Here is a 13,475-nt window from a genome sequence, read left to right on the forward strand (position 1 = left end):
AGTATACCCCTCCGTTACTGTCGTGGGGTAGTAATTCGCAAACCCCCACTGTGCGGTTATCCTTGTGTGACGTTACCGCTGGTGAGGACAGCGTTTTCGCATTCTTCTCTCTTGACAGCTAGCGTTTCGCGGCGCTGTTTTCCATTTTGGCTTCGCCTACAACCCTGCCCCCCTGCCCCCCCCCCCATATTTTTGCGGTTATCACTTTCCTTTATACCTTACTCTACGCATCGTCATATCCTACTCCTCCTCCCCCATATATATTGGGGGAGAGTGAACTACGTGTAAATAACGCGTTGCGTAGGAAATCAGTTCCTCCTGGGATGAGGACAGTGATCTGTGTCAAAAGGTTGGTTCAGCTGCATGCTTTGTTGTACAAGTGGTAAAAGCAAAAAGCAGATCACCAGCGATGAAAGACTTAAATGATAAGACAGTAAACGTAGGTAAAAAACCTGAACGTTTTTAGTGCCCCGCTACTTGCAGTGATTCGCAGTGATGAATTCCGCCTCTTGTCAGCTGTCAAACCGCATTTGACAAAGACATCAAACCGCATTAGTCGAAGATTATCTAAAAAATGGAGAAGCAGCTAGCGAACGAAAAGGTGGGCTGAGACCTCACAGTAAATATCTCGCCTTGCCTTGGTCTCGTCTCTTGATTCCCACCATAGTGAAATATGCATCACCAAGTGGCGCAAAATTCTACTATTCTAATGTCAATAGCGTTTTAATCTTTCCGTGCAAGCCAATCTGCACGTATGCATTTATTCTTTGCGTAAATAGGTGCCGGCATGGGCACAGAAAATGATAAGCAGGAAACCAGTGCCTTCGAGAGAAGTGATTGTGCCGGGCTGGACTATCATGGTATCAAGCCGTTGGCTTACCTTTCTTTTATTTTATTTTCATTTTTCCGGGTTACCCAAGCTTCTCGAATTCCTTCATTCATCGCGTGAATAAGCGGGGACACGAGCAGTAGGAGTGATGTATGCAACGAGCCGGTACTTTCCAGAGAAGAGATTCATCCTGAGAAAACCAACATTGTAGTGGCCTATAGGCTTACCTTTTTTCATTTTTTCGTGCAAGCCAATCTGCTCCTGTCTGTTTATCCATCGCGTAGCCTTGCATAGTCAGGTGCACGGGAACTGATGTACACAAGCACCGAATCGGCGCTCTCGATATAACTGATTGGACCTGGCTAAGCCGATATTGTAAGGGGCGATGGGCTTACATTTTAGAGCGAAGCTTTCAGCCTGTGGTTGGTCGGGATTTTTCTTTGCCACGTGCTCGCACAAAAAATTCGGCCTATAACGCAGACAGTGCAAAGAAGCGCGAAGCGCAATGTGTGCGGCTCATCCAAGAGGTAGCACATGATGTCAACAGGTGACACCATCTCTTGACGATGACGTCACTGCGTGACGTCACGTATGCTGTGATGAAATCATCAGGCGATATCGTCACGTGACGATGCCATTTGTACCTAATGTAACGTTTGACGTGAGGCTCATCACGCCCCCTATGGTGTGACGTCGTCATGTCAGTGTGTCGTGATGACGTAATCACGTTACGTCATCACGTGAAACGTCACCTCACCACCGGATGTTAACGCCCAGTGTTTCACTTCATGGGCCACATAATGCTATCGAATTTATAGATGCCCCCATCAGCAGTTGTGGAGGCGGTTTTCCACAGCGTCGCGGGACATTCGCTTTCGCAGGGCCGGGATGGCGAGTCAACTTTTTTTGTAGAGCATTTTCGTTTTCCCGTTTGGGTTGCCTCGCGGCACAACGTCCGTACGGAACCAGAAATATAAATATGTAGGCCTGTTTCATAGAAAACCTGCAATAGTGACTTAAAGATGTGTTCTCCATAATCCATCTTTCGTTATGTTCAGCTTGAGCTCTGTTCGTTCAATATCACGGTATTCCGTATACGTTTCCGTATACCGCCGTACCTCTACGCGAATGAGGACCGTTGTGTGCAGTTTCGCCGACATGTAGAAGATCCCGTCGATGAGACTGGCTGAAGGATCCACGTGGTCTGGCCACGTGATGCCGCCTTTTTTGAGGGCCTCCCTCACCTCCTGGACGTTGCTGCCGCGGATTACGCTCTCGCAAACCTGCAAATAGGCGGCCGCTTTCTGCAGCGGCGACTGCCCCTGATCCGGCACACTCATATTCCGCAGCCTGGTCGTTACATTATTGAAAGAGTCGCGCCGGATACGGTACACCGTGCTGATGTCGTTCTTGAGCCGGCTCATCTGCAAACGTAGGAGATAAGAAAAAAAAAAAAACTCAGTGCCCTTCCAGTCTGTGAAGAACGATGACACGCGGAGCTGTGTAAATGTGGGCTCCTTAATGGCGAAATGCGCCTTCGCCGTGGGCAGGCCCAGCATTGCACTATCTTCGGTATCGGCCCACGTATGGGGAGTGCTTAACGCCTGCGTCACCTCCGCCGCGGGTCGGCCCGGCATTGCCTTAATTTCGTGGTCTCGCCTACATGTGGGGAGTGCTTAACGCCTGCGTCACCTCTGCCGTGGCTCATCCCAGTATTGCACTGTCTTCTGGACCTGCCCACGTATGGAGTTTTGTGTCCACACCCGGAAACGATTCCGGGGGAACTAGCCATAAAGAGCTTGGCTGTAAAATCGCTTTAATGTAACCAAATAAAAGGCATACGCAGCCAAGCAAATTTTTTGCTTGGGTCGCCCGCAAAAAGAAGAAAAAGAAAGAAATGTAAGCCTATGGGCACGTTACTACGTTAGCCCATGCTACAATCACTTCACTCGAAGGTAATGGTTTCGAAGGTACTGGTTACTGCCATCCTAGCCTATTATACCCTATTGTAAATTTATTAATTATAATTAACTAATTATTTATGTGAATACGAACACGGGAGCAGTTTTCAATATTACCCGAAGGGCGAGGCAGTGACTGCTGCATACCGAGGTAGCGTTGCGCTTGAATTCATCAGACGCTGTTCTAACTATACACGGGTGCGACACGTTGGCGCCACGTCGCACACATGGATGCCACTGCTGGACGGCAGGAACAACACCCTCACCGCTACCAGGCGTCACAAAACGCGGGCAAGGCAGGGACTGCATTGGCACCGCAGGTGTCGCACATCGATGGCGCACGAGGTGAGACCAACGGAAAACGGTAGGCTTAATTGAGCGCCCAGTGAAAAAGAAATATTAGATGACGTTCGTTTCACGTTTGCCAGAACATATACGCGTGCCAGCAGCGGAAGAGAGAAAGTTGGCCTTCCTCTGCCGTCGAGGCGACTGATCGTAGCGTTGACGGTACGTTCGATTCGCTTCGTCATTTTTGCATGCAAACGCGCCTTGCGTCTCTGAAGACTAACACTCCGCGCGTGACCACCCCGTGTACCTTCACCGGACAGCACGACAACGGCGACAGCGCGGAGGACGCCGACGGCGTGGATGCGCACCGAGTGTCTGTGTAATTGCTATCGCAACGAAACTGCGCCCGCTATTTCTTTACGTGTGCCTCTGCATGTCCGTGCAATTAGCGCGCACTGCTCGTCCCCATGCTTACGAAAGTTTGTTGCTTCGTACATACTGGTGAGGAGAACCCATACCTCGATGCTGCAGATGTGTTGGTAGTAGTTGTCACACGGCCTGTTCCTCTCGTCGATGGCGTTGGTTAAAATGGCCGCGTACTCGGCGCACGCCGCAGTCGGGCATGCCGAACTGTGCGCGGAAGGTTGAGCGCGGTAACGCCAGGCCAACATCGAGGCGACGCCCAGGAGGACAGTGACAGCGACCGCGACAGCTGCGCCGATGACGAGGCAGGCACGGAAGGTTCGTTGGCGCTCACGGCGATGGGCCTCTTCGACCGGATCGCGGATGCCCAGCGCCGACAGGTCGACCTGCGGCGAGTGCGACGGCCAGTCTGTCGTGACTCACGGGGCACGGATTCACAGCGAGATTTTACGCTGTCTTCGAAATCACGAGCGTGCCGTCTGCCATCCTCATAGGCTGTTCTTATGGCCTAGAAACAGAAGTTCCCGGCTGTCCCAGTGTGCGTATATACACGCACACTGTGAGGAACCACTGTAGCAGGAACCATTTACAGGTGATTCCTGGTGCAATTCCCTTTACGTAGCTCAAGCGCTTCCCCTAGCAGCCAAGATGTAGAAACGTCGCTAGCTGTGCTGTGTTTGTACATAAGGTACATTGTTTCATACTTTTTTAATATATAGGGTTTTACGTGCCAAAACCACTTTCTGATTATGAGGAACGCCGTAGTGGGGGACTCCGGAAATTTTGACCACCTAGGGTTCTTTAACGTGCACCTAAATCTAAGTACACGGGTGTTTTCGCATTCGATCCTGCAACCTCATGCTCAGCAGCCTAACACCCTAGCCACTGAGCAACCACGGCGGGTTTGTTTTATACTTCTCTAAGCTGCTACGACTACCGCAAATTTTGAGCGAAAAGGTGTGTTTTCCACATCATTTCACTACATTATTGGGGCTGCTTTAGAATATCCAAAATAGCCACGCGGGTGGTCGCATGTGCATTCCGAGATGGCCGTGACCAAGAAGGAAAAGTGGCGTAATATATAGTAGATTGGTGCTGCGGCCAGGCGACACATTGCATTACCGTTACTGGAGTTATGGCGAATTAGGAAGTCACGCTTCATTTCGACGAGGTCTGGTGGAAGAAGGTCGGGTGCGAGGAAGTTCTTTTGTGCACGAGGAATGCTCGAAGATGTCTGGTAGATATTTTTTTTTCTTGTAGAAATGTCACAGTCGAGTAAACTTTGTCTGCTTGCCTCTATATGTTCATCTTTCTTTCGTGCCAGGAACTTATTCTAGGAATTTTTTCTTGTAATACTTATCAACTTAATCTGCATTAGTGTTCCTCTTTTGGTCCATCTATACATCTTCGAGCGTTCACTTTAACTGACAGCACCTTGTGCAACTTCATATTCGATATGTCATTGTCCCTGGCCTGTCATTCAACCGTTGCTTGCACCTAATCGGTGTAAGTTCTGGTATATATATAAAAAAAAAAACATGCTCCTTTTCCCGACGTACTGCTCTGTGGCTTGCCTATACCCAGCTACGGCCGCTGGATAGATATTTTAGGGGACAGGGTAGGTCCTATTCTAGCCATGCATTTTGGGCTATGTTCGTGACCCTTTTTCTCGTGATCTGCTGGGGTTAGAACTATAATCTTGGTGGCATTGTAATCAGCAATGTTAGGTAGTGTTACTGAACCAGGATTATTTCTTTTGGAGATTAGATTTTTTTGTTTTCATTTTTTTACTGGACCCACCAAATTTTAAAGCCAAAATCTGCAGTAAATAGCCTGTAAACAAACATCCCCTACAAGAAAATTTAAAATCCTGGTTCAGTAGACTTTCTGTAATGTTTGCTCAATATCTGGAAAATGTTATCACCCTAGCGCTTGTAGTTTCTGAAAAAAAGGGTCAAATGCAGCAAAATTTGGTGTTTTGAGATAATTGGCTTTGAAGTGGAAGAAAGAGCTTCATTGCAATATAGGACTGTAGAAAAAAATTCTGGCGCATTTTTTCATTAGCCACCAGCCTGGTAGTCCCCTCCATCGTCAACACTTCTTTTCTGTGCTAGCTGCCTTGTTTTCCGGGCCTCCTTAGTTACCAGTGGTGCAGCCCTCCCTGCAAAGTACAGTCGCCGCCGGTTAACTTCGCGCAACCACTGGACTGTGAACCGTCCTGGAGAAACTCCGAATGACCTCAAAATGTCGGCTAGAGCAATGCTGCGGTCATTAAAACTTAGCACAGCATCCATTGTCGCTATTTTCAGCGTCTTTAGGCCAAGAAAGATATTCTTCGGAGCGCGCTCCCATACAACCTTGTTGAACGCCTCATTGGTGTTCTGAGTTTTTCCATGGAGACATTTCTGGAGAAGCTCAGGCTTCGAGAGCTGCTAAAACACCCGCGTTCTGCTTAGAGCGTTCCGCCGAGTGCGAAAGCTTCGATGCAGACGCTCACCTGGTGGCCGCGGCGCCCACTCCTGGTTTGTGTTGCGGAGAATTGGCGTCATTGGAGGCTGACTTATGCCGGTTTCCATGAAAGATACGTTTTTAAAGCACTCCTTTGGCTTCGTCATTGCATTACCGCTAAATAACCAGCACCAAAGTATAAATAAATTCGATTCTCCGCGAAAACACGCCAAAGCACGAGCAAAACGCCCCGCGTTGCGATTAACCCAGCTGCATCTTAGGATTCGTTTGGCTAAGTGAAATATGCTAGCTAGGTTTTCACTGCTTCCACATGAGTGACAGCCATTCCGCTAAACGTGACAAAAAATAGGCGATGAAAAAAATTTTTTTTTTGCCGTTTAGGAGAGGCAAAGATCCCGAGCATGTGTCAAAGGGGGCGTGGCTGGATGCTGCCTAAGTTTCGAAAAATGTTGATTTTGAGGTAAATATTTCGCGCAAGCGCAAATAAAACGCTGGGTCATGTTAAGGAAAGAACAGAGATTTTAAATTACACAAAAACAAAAAATCGATTTTTTTTCGGAAAATTTGCCTACCCTGTTCCCTTAAAAAAATGTGCGGCCCGCCGCGTGCAACGAAAACGCTGTTATCCGCCGCAACGCCACAAGCCGGGGTCTGCTGTCTGAGATCAGCATAGAAAATGCGTCACGCACGCACGTGGAACGTCGTCGCCGACGCGTCCCATCCCCGCCAGTTAGCGCCGTTCGGCCAAGCCAAGTGGCCGAGAATGCAACTACGGCAGGCCACAGCTTTTTTTTTTTTTTCGTGATGCAGCGTTGCTTATACTACACTCACCATTTTGTCACGTTGTGGTGTGTGACTTATCTACCGGACCTTGCTGATTAATGCGAGAGCGTTAATCAGCACCGTTGTCAGATGGGAAGAGAACTTGGCACCCGGAGGCGCTGCGTCCCACAGCTTACATGTACTCGTCACCCAAACCATCATTCGATACATTGACTCCGGTGCTCCCCTTCAACCCGGGCTGACTGGGCGGGGGCACTTGGTTCGGGCCAACGGTCCTTCCCGGACAAGGGGGCTGTTGTGGTGCAGCACAACTGAGGAACTGCACTCCACACACAAACAGCCAAGTCGGTTTTACAGGGCACAAACCTGGTCTCCCCCCGCATTGCCAAAGGCACGATCTGTCCATGCAGAGGGCAAACTGGAAGCTCATTACGTCCGGTTTCCTCGACGCTAGGCGAGCTACGTTAATCTACCGCCTGGCGCGAGGATGCCTTCCGTTGAGTTACCGGCGCATCACAGCCATCCCGGCTCGTGGAGTGTGCCCCTTTTGTGGCGGTCGTGAGGACTCGGCTCATATCTTTACGCAGTGTTTGCTTACAGCAGCTCTTCTCCAAAGGACTGCTAGTCTCTTTAGGCTCCCAGGCGTTCCTTATGAGACAGTTCCATTTTTGGACCCTTTGCCTAATCAGGCGATCAACCAGTTCGTGCTTGTTCTCGCCGAGTGCTCATACCAAGTTCGGTTGGCACGCTGTGATTCACTTTTCGGGGATCGGGTGCCGGGCCTTCACGAAAGCCTCGCGAAAACACGGAACGAGGTCTGGTTCCATCTCACCCGGGAGCTGCACCGCTTGAGCAAGAAGTTTCTCGAAGTGGGGGCTCGTCCTGCCGTGATTTTTGATGATTTAAGCGGAAGGCTATCCATTAAGTTATGATGCATGCTCCTAAGGTTGCTCGATTCGACCGTGTGTGCCACTCGATCTACGGGTTTTTTTTTTTGGCTCAGTGGAACCCAGAGGCGGAAACGGTGGTGGCGCACCCTCGTGTGGTCGCACTGCCCCGCGCATGGCTTTGGTTGTATCCGCGGTTGTATGCCTTGACCTCTTGTGCGTCAAGGCAGTCCGAGCCTTAATAAGCAAGTAGGTAATAAGCATGATTAATAAGCGAGAGCGCATTGGCCAAACGAATTTCAAACCACGCATACACAACCAGACAAGCCCTCCATGTGGCGCAGAGAAATTACGCAACTAATTGACTTTCTCAGGATAAAACATGTAGAAAAAGTATAACTTACACTCCACCTACAGACGCGATAGAGACGGATTGTAATTCGAATATACGTGAAAACACAATTATGTTACGCGGAAACTCAAACACAAACCCCTCTTAACGCGGAGCGTTTTCCAGCTGCTGTTTGAGGTCTTTCTTATAGTCGCGGACAACTTTTCTTGGCTATGAACCGAAGGCTACGGAAACTAAGCGCAAGAAGTAGTCCCGCAGTTTTGCTGGCGTTTTCTTACTTGGCAAATTGAAAACAATATTATTTTTGTTTTGTACAGTACCTAGTTTTAAACGATGCGTAACCTTAACCAGTCAGCTATTGGTATTTTATTGTATCTTTATATTGCTCTTTCGACCTTTGTCTAACCCGAAGCCATTGCACGTTTTGCACATTCACCAAACGCGAAATGGCACATGTGTCTTCTGGTGAGTGTTTGTCGCCTGCTGTACCATCAATCAACTCCCCAGAGAGGCCGTTCACCAATTTCGCCAACAAAAGACCGCTGGATCACACCAATAAAAGCTGTGGCCGTGCGCGACCGCGCGAGTTGGGGCCCAGCTTTTCCTCCGGCTGTCGTGACGTCACGTCACGTGGTTGCGCTTAAAGTCAATGGTGGCTGCACGGCCGCGCCCAAGGGCTGAACTGAGTGATTGCAATATGCAACGCATAAAAACAATGGCTGTGGCTTAGCTTAGGTTACGTCCAGGATGCGAAGCATACTAGCCTTTATTTTAACGCGACAGCGTTAAGGAGCTCGTGTCGCAGAAAAGCCGGTGTCGTCGGTGTCGGTGTCTGCGGCGTTGCACTTCATGAATAAATCGTTGTCGCGCCGAACGCTGCGTTGCTCGATGCTCACCGCGTCCGATGCGGGGGGCGACGCCGCGAGCGACGGCGCGAGTTAGAGCCCCGTTTCTCCTCTGTCGTGACGTCACGGTGTCACGTGGTATTGAAGGCGACACTGCCGCGCCTGAGGAGCTGGGTTGAGCTCTCGAGCGACGGCGCGAGTTGGAGCCCCGTTTCTCCTCTGTCGTGACGTCACGGTGTCACGTGGTATTGAAGGCGACACCGCCGCGCCTGAGGAGCTGGGTTGAGCTCTAGTAATATGCTTCGCATAAAATAAAGTGTTTGCAGCATCTGCGCGGAAACCAAGCGAGCCCATCTGGAAATCGCAAACTTCGAAATCTAGGTACAAACGAGTGAGCGAGCGAGCTGACTGCTGCGCCGGCGCTTTACCAACGCCTGCGTCGGCTGCGGGTCCAAGCCCTAACCGACGCCATACGGCTGCATGGGAGCTCGGACGCAGGCTGCGATGTTCACTGTTCACAACTTGGTACATATCGCATGTGAATAAACATTGATTCACGCTGAGTTAACTGCATCTTCCCTCACTAAAGTGGTTGTGCGAGGTTGGCAAAACCGAAACGGGTGCCGAGTGCGCCCGGACTACGCTGCATACAAATGCTCTCGTGCAGAAGCTCCGCCCCCGGAACTTTCGTTTCATAGCCAAGAAAATTTGTCCGAGAGCATAGCAGGAGTGACGCAGCCCTTTGGTTCCTTGCACATCATCAATAAAAGAACCATAAAGCTCGCCTTCGTGCACAGCGCTCACCGTCAGCTTTTTCCGGTGCATATTACGGTTACATAAGCTGCAGTTTCCGGGAAGCGTGAGAATCTTTAGGGCTCTTTGAACGCTATCGTGTTGCAGTCGTAAAGGCGATGCATCCTCCAAATTATTCCACTCAGCTTTCGTGACGTCACTCTCAGCCGGGTGCACGACGACCATTCATTACTCCACTCACGTCTATTGTTACTTAAGGGTCCATTGCTTGTCTCTCAAGGGTTCCGCGCCGGAACCGTTACTTTTTTATGACGCGCCGGAATATGGGCCGTCTCTGAAGCATCGCTTACCCCACTCAGTCTTTCGATCCCTCGCTGCCCGTGCTTGGAGCGCTTAGCCTTGGTCTTTTTGCCAGCCGTGGTAGCGGCGGTGGTGCCGACGGTGGTCGTTGTGGGACGGTCCTTTGTTTTGGCGGGAGCCCCACCCGGCGACGTCAACTTTTGTCGCGCAGCCAAGGACGGCTTGCTCAGGGACTTACCGAGCGAAGGCCGAGAACGCGCCGCCGCCCGTGTCTTTTTCCCGGACTCTTTCGAGCGCTTCTTGTTGGACTTGCGGAGATCGTCCGACATGGCGTCTTCTTGGTTCTCGCGCTTCTTCTTCTTCTTCCTCTACCCTTGCTTGCTTGCTGGTGATGCCATGCCGCTTGTCCACCACGAGAAAGTGGCCGTGGTTTGATTTTGGTTTCAAAGAGCCTGTTTTGATTGCGCACTCACAAATTCTCTTTGAATCAACATTCAGATCAATGCTCAATAAAATCTTCGAACCCCAATGGCTGTCTTCCGCGAGCTAACCCAGATGAGCTAATTTGGCACGTCAATTTTAATGCCCTTTGGCTTGAATGGCCATCGAAAAATGAGGGCGCAATTGTCGTACATAGTCTCAAATCCACAGCCAACAACATAGCCCAAATGATACGTCGCGTGACGTATCGAAAAGCGGGATTGCGAGAAGACGATACCCTAAGGCTCGTATAGTCTAGTTGAAGTTGCCTTACCTCGTTTTCGTTTATTGAAGTGTGCGTGCAGCTTGGGGGAATCGTTCGAGTGCTTTTCTACCTCCAGACGTCCAGTGATGAGTGTGTTAGCTTCCCGTCTTTGGCTCTCACAGAAAAAGAACTAAGTTTCTTGGAGGAGGCATCACATGACTCGTAACTATGTTACATGAATTCGCACTTCATTTTCTTGTAAGGGCATGCGTGGTCTACACTGCTTCCCATGTATAAAATCGACGCAGTGGCACAATAAATTTAGTTGAAAGTTTTCGCTTGGTGTGTCGTCTTCTCTCCCGTCCGTGTCGTTTCTTTTTATGTGTCGCGTAATATCATTTAAGTAATGGATTACCGGCTTGCCCGGAATGCTGCTCTCTCTATATTTATTTATTTATTTTCTGATCGCGAAATGGCCGCGCCTCTTCTCTTCGACCCGATGCACATATATTTTCAGGCATTCTCTTGTGCTGTCTTCAACTGTTCCCGATATGCTAGACTCGCTGAGCCTCGGCAGCAAAAACGCTCCCATTAAGAACAGGAGTCACTCACCCGATCGAACGAGACCATGGCTGTCGCCTGCGAACGGCGACTTCTCGCCTTCCATCCAACGTCGCGTGAGACGATGATCTCGTTATTTTTCGGATGGTCTTTTTATTCGGTTACCCCTAAAGTCCCGGTAGGGGCAGGTAGGGGGGAAATGATAACGAAACTAAGATACACTATAACCTATTGATAATAACTTTATTAAATATTTGTATATTGACACGTGCACTTGTCTACCTTTTCCGGGTGACCACTTGTCACCACCTAACAAACATTATCGCAGAGCGCAGGACACACCTGCATCTATCGGAAGTTTCTCGAATGTTATCGATGGTTCCACCCGCTGTCTGTCACAGAAACTTGTGTAATCTGATTGCATGTATGCGCGACGCGAATAGTGTGGAACTGTGTGGAAGACACACAGGTACCAACGGTTACTCTGGAACATTCGACGACTGACGGATAAAAGCAGACGCGCTTGACCCGCTGATCAGATTTTCTGCGATCGCTGACCGACTGCGTTGTCGCCGCTAATCGTGGTGTTTTGAGCGTAGCCTATGTTTTAGGGCACAGGCTCGCCCAATGGAAGACTAGTTTTGCCATTCACTGTTTTGCTGCTTTTTTCACCGGCACTACCACATGGCAATATATATACATATAATAGTGTTACGTAATGCGTGAACGATGCCTATACCAAGGGGAAAGCTTAATGATACGGTCGAGATTTCAGCCGGCGGAGCCTTTCACTGGCCTTCTCCTCAATTGAGGTAATAGGTTGGGGAGAAACAGCAAAAGGTTGAGAGAACGAGGTGACGACGCAATATTACCGTAAGTGCTTGTGTTGGATATGCAACGTGCACGAAAAACAAGAAAAATGCAAACAAATAATGCATTACTAAGCAGTATATTATTACATGCCTTTATTCGAACAAGTCTAATAATTACAACCTTAAAGGAAGAAGTAGACCAAGTGTAAACGTCATAGAAGGTGGCATAGTTATTTAACGTAAGCAATAATTTCTTCCTGATGCATGACACCCGCTGTCTTCAGATTATTGGAGAGTACGGGCATAAAAAGTGTCCAGCAACACGAATGTACATCAAATGTTAAAGTTTATAGCCTCATATTGACGTTCGTAGGCGTACTTACGAGCAGAATCTAAAATGATAGCGAAGGTTAACATCTTCCCTTTTGTCTCTCTCTCTCATTTTTTTGTCTGCTAATAATGAACGACTAGACTGTAAACAGTGTCCGCCTCCCCCCTAAAATAGTGAGAACAAAAGATTTCGGTCAGGTGCTGAAGTGCCTAAGTATTTCTGATGCACTGTAGGCTTCCTTTCACGTGTAAAGTGAAATTGAAGTTACCGGCTCGCGGTACGGGTGCGGAATCCGAGAAGTCAAATTTCGCCGTCCGTTTTCTTCGTCAATAATCAAGGACCCTCGAGTAAACAAATGTTTCCCGAAAAATTGAGAACAAAAAAAAAATCAACTGCGTTTAGTTATCCCTATGTGGATGAATGCGAAAGGATTGCGAACCGTACGTGTTGCTTAGACTTGCCGCAGCGCGATGCCGATGGTTCGACTTGCAAACAAGGTCGTGGCTTCGAGTTCTCTAATTATTTTGCCTTAATCAACAGAAAAGTTCGTGGTTTCGGGTGCCTTAATTAACAATGTATTAATTAACTGTGACTTAAAAACCTTCGCCTTAACTAATGCCAAATTGGCGGGTTCGACTCGCACCGAAGGTCGACGGTTCGTAGCCTTTTTGTACCATCGCGTGGTCACACCGAAAATGCCGGATTTTGCGCTTTTCGAGTCAATTGATGCTTTCGCATTAAAACGGCAGGCAGCCGAAGGTGCAAAACTATTCACGGAGCAGAGACGGCAGCGAGCGACCGACGGCCTCGTTTCCATTGCACTTTTCTCTTTACATCGACGGGTAGCAAGTACAGTTGAAACTCGATTTAACGAAGTAATGACCACGCTGGAGTTATTTCGTTAAATGGGGAAGTGCGTAAAATCGAGGAAGCAATTTTTCGCTCCTTCTAAATCTAAAATTGTAACGTAGAGACGCGAAGAATGTTACTGCTGCATTGTATTTGTCGCAAATTACCTTATACCCAGGTGGCGTAGAGTCCACACTTCCGTGCATGGGTGTGGCATGCAGCCTCGTCAAAATAAAGCTAGGGATGTGACCATGGCACCTAGATGTTTTAAGGGGATAGCTTTAGAGCGCACGCTTCAAGAAAAACCCGTCTGTATCAAAATTAGAATAAAAATCACCGCTTTTTAA

At 48.9% G+C, this 13,475-nt stretch overlaps 2 protein-coding genes across 3 annotated transcripts in view; both read right to left on the reverse strand.

The window, feature by feature from the left end:
* The window catches only part of LOC139061035 (EEF1AKMT4-ECE2 readthrough transcript protein-like), a 140,062-nt gene that overhangs the window by 16,606 nt on the left and 109,981 nt on the right, over nucleotides 1-13,475 (reverse strand). The gene's annotated exons all lie outside the window — the stretch shown is intronic.
* LOC139061032 (endothelin-converting enzyme 2-like) overlaps nucleotides 1-13,475 on the reverse strand; it is a 98,033-nt gene that overhangs the window by 1,932 nt on the left and 82,626 nt on the right. Inside the window, exons 9-10 of one of the 2 annotated variants that reach the window (XR_011515152.1) lie at nucleotides 3,597-3,887; nucleotides 2,129-2,253 (exon numbers count right to left, since the gene is read on the reverse strand). The gene's annotated coding sequence lies outside the window, so the exon portion shown is untranslated. Of the gene's footprint in view, nucleotides 1-2,128; nucleotides 2,254-3,596; nucleotides 3,888-13,475 lie in introns of those variants that run through there. The other variant, XR_011515153.1, reaches the window with a different exon arrangement.

This window comes from Dermacentor albipictus, chromosome 6, assembly GCF_038994185.2.
Source record: "Dermacentor albipictus isolate Rhodes 1998 colony chromosome 6, USDA_Dalb.pri_finalv2, whole genome shotgun sequence".
Classification (NCBI taxonomy): domain Eukaryota; kingdom Metazoa; phylum Arthropoda; class Arachnida; order Ixodida; family Ixodidae; genus Dermacentor; species Dermacentor albipictus.